The sequence below is a fragment of the Ischnura elegans genome, chromosome 11 (genome assembly GCF_921293095.1).
Source record: "Ischnura elegans chromosome 11, ioIscEleg1.1, whole genome shotgun sequence".
NCBI classification, from domain to species: Eukaryota; Metazoa; Arthropoda; class Insecta; order Odonata; family Coenagrionidae; genus Ischnura; species Ischnura elegans.
The window spans coordinates 87373207-87376912 of record NC_060256.1 but is presented as its reverse complement, the minus strand read 5'-3'; positions in this window follow the sequence as shown (position 1 = coordinate 87376912).

The window sequence follows — 3706 nt, the reverse complement described above, 5'->3', positions numbered from 1 at the left end:
TCATAGTCTTCCTCTTCCACCAACCCCTCCAATATGTTGGATGGGATCACATGTGATTTTGTGATTACATATTTGTAGGATGGTGAAGTGCATGTTTCATCATTTATGTGTCATTATTTTTATTTCTGAATGTGATTTCGAGTAAATTTACCTCTTTGAAACCTCAGAAAAGTTAATTTTCTAGTCTATGCAAAAGGTGAAGCCTGTGTGAGAATGGTTTTTGTATGAAACTCATTTCAGGAGAGTATGAAATTTATTTTACAACTAGCGGGCCACCCGGCATTGCTTGGGAAGGGTATTACACAGAGAAGTGGGAAACTTGGAATGTGAAATTCATGGTCGCATAGCAGGATTTTTTTATTTTCTATTTGAGTATTAGGTGTGCCTACCGGGCAAGATTTCCAACCCCAGAGTTGTATGACGTGACATAACAAACGGTAATGAGAAAACAATGTGACAGACACAACCAAAAGTAGCACTACTTTACTATGGGGTTTGATAGCTTGAGATGTATCTTTGTTCTAACTTTTGTCTTAATCTGTGCTGCCATATAACAATATAATAATAATGTTTTTATTTCTGTTGGTTAGCAAGTAACATAGAAATTGTCAAAGGAAAAAAAAACAAAAATGATAAATGAAGATAATGATACATTATAACAAACAGCATTGGTTAAGTAGCAGAAAATAAAAAACACAACAGGACTCAGTAAAAAACAAATACAGTAAGTTCAAGTATGACCACAGTCACACTTTCATACCATGAATTCAGAAATGCAATAATATGCTTTTTCAAGAAGCAAATTCTTGACACGGTTTTTGAACACTGGCAGAGAAGTGATTTAATATCAGATGGTAATTTGTTATAGATATTTGAGGCTGAATGATGAGGACTAGGTAGAGAGGAAAGTAGAGGCTTGGGATAGTGGATGTCAGTACTATTTCGTGTGTGGTAAGGTGCACATCATGGTGAGAGGAGAATATTTGGGGGTTTTGTTTGACAGATAAGGAACAATTAAGTATATAAAGGGAGGGAAGTGTGAGGATTGTATGGTTCTTGAATAAAGATCTGCCAGGGGTACGAAGAGGGAGACAAAATATTGCCTTTAATGGCCTGCTTTTGAAGGGAAAAACTCTCTTGGGAAAGGTTGCCATTTCCTCAGAATAAAATGTTATATGAGATGTGAGATTGAATTTGGAAACATGGGAACAAACAGGCCTCTTTTGTGTTTGTTTTACAATTCATGTCTGTTGGAAATATTACTTGTGGAAAACAATTTCAAGTCAATAAATAAGGAAAAGTGTTTCAAATGATAATCAATACAGTGTCAAAGCACTGAATAAGACAGCTGATAACCTGCTAGAAGGGAAATGAGATTTAAATCACTCTCTCCTGTCCTCTGGAAATCAGTGCATCAAATGAAATTTGAAAGATTCTGATCAGATTCAAGTTAGGTTCAAAACTGTTAGAAGTCAAGTTTTTCTTTCCTGGTCTATTAATGCAGTAGGTTTGAAGCAAATTCGTGTTCCCAATGGCTCTCATATTTTGAAGGGTCGAGTCTAATGATGGGGTAAGAGCCTAGGATCCTGGTATGGTTTGGTATTTGGAGGAGGCGACCGACAGCTGAGGTCTTTTGCGCCATGAGGGTAGGGTGTGGAAGGAAGGGTGGAGAGAAACCCGGCGTTGGCATTAGCCTGCTCTTAACGAAAGGTGCCAAGGGAACACGGCTTAACGTCCCATCCGATGGACGGAGTGTTGCCCTTGAAATGTCCTCCACACAACACTCAAGCAGGGATTGGGCAGTCTCTGAAAATTCTCTGCCACCGCTGGGATTTGAACCCGAGCCCACGGGGTGGGAAGCCAACACTCTAGCCACCATACCAACCCGATCCCTGCCTAGGATCCTGCTGAGTTGTGTCCTCGAGGACGGGCAGTTATACCTCTCCAGAGGACTCCAAAAGTGGCTATACTTGGGAAAGTATTTTCCTCGGCAGGACTTGCTAGCATGATAGGGTTAACCCTTTTGCACCCAACGATGGATGTAGCTGACGACCATCTGCATACAAAGAAGACCTAACACCGTGTATAGTCAGATTTTTCAATGCGAACAAGAAGACGACAGCTAAGCTGTCACCAGAGAAGGGAAGTGACAGCTAAGGAAGCAATGCCCTCACCCTGCCTGAGACCCAGCTTAGCGAGACCCTAGTACCACTCCTCAGCAATTCACACTTTGCATACGGATGGCGAGAATCCTCGTCATTTTTTTCCCGAACGTTCCGGACGGATGACGAAGATTCTCGTCATTTAGGCGCGTCAACCTAAACAATTTTAAAGCATACAATACGTATTCGTTAGTACATTTTCAGTTGTTGTTCGTTATTCATAATGAATTGACGATTGACGCATCATAACGTTTGATTGGGTAAAGTTATATTCTAAACATTAGCTTTTTAACCATGTTTAAACCAAAGGCATTACGCCATATTAGACACATATTTCCAATCTCAACACCTCCACCCAGAATTCCTAGGAATTTAAATATCCCGGTATGCAACGTGTTAAGCCCAACCCTCCTACTCATGTTAGATAATCCTCACTGAAGAATTCTGTTATGCAGTAGTTATATTGTGATTGGTTTTTGTAAAGAAACAATTTGTTGCATAACCCAATTTTTTTATTTTGAATTGAATTATTTGTTATATTATGTTCGTAAGCATTTTTTAAACAAAGTTTTAGCATTATTAATAATGGACTTCTGGATTTAGAGTCTTAATACCTTGTGTTCCTTAAATTTATTGTTATCAACGCTAGAAATCCATTTAAATTTCCACAATTCTTAAAAAAAATGTTTGATGTTCTTACAGAAGTGTAAATTATTGGAAATCAAAAGCAATACATATTTGCTTAAAAAAAAACACTGGTAAAGCAGTAAGTTGACTGTGGACCCGAACTATGATAGGGTTTGAGGGTTTAGTCTAGGGGCCAAGATAATGGCTGGATGCCCTATTGAGTTGGGTCCGAAATTATAGGGACGGGGATACTTCTGCAACTCCAGTGCAAGGTCAAAAAGGTCTACGCACAGAGAGGATTAACATATGCTACTAAAAGCATGGAAAAAATTTTCCTCAAGAGGTGCTGGTGCCAGGAAAGGGTTAATGGAAGTGTGACTGAATTTTCAAGAGTGAACTGAATTTCAATGATCTGAGCCACTCCTTTTGTCATCTTACTGGCTATTGGTAAGTCAAGTGCTCTGACCCTTCAACCAAAAATATATGAGGAATCCATTGAAGGTAATAGTTATTTAATTTGGTTTTATGCTATCCCTTAAATCCACCTGATGTGAATGAATGAAGCCAGCATTATATTGATTGGCCAGAAAGAGTAAGAAATCTGGCTATCGGTGAGAGAGAAGTGAAATAGGTTAACGAGCTTTCTTGCCCATATCCTTTACACATCTGGAGCACCTTCTTCCGACTTTTGTGTCGTGCATCACTCATGATTGCTAGAAATCCACATATCAGCTTGTGGTATTTGTGCTACCTAATGTTTTTCATATCCATTTTTACATTAAAATGCCTTGATGAGATGGAAAGTATTTGGAACTTATATCCCACAAAAAACATGTAAAACAAGTTCATACCTATCAAGGTTTCAGCATGTTCATATATGTATTAAAAAAAATAAAGAAGAGAAATGAATTGGTTAA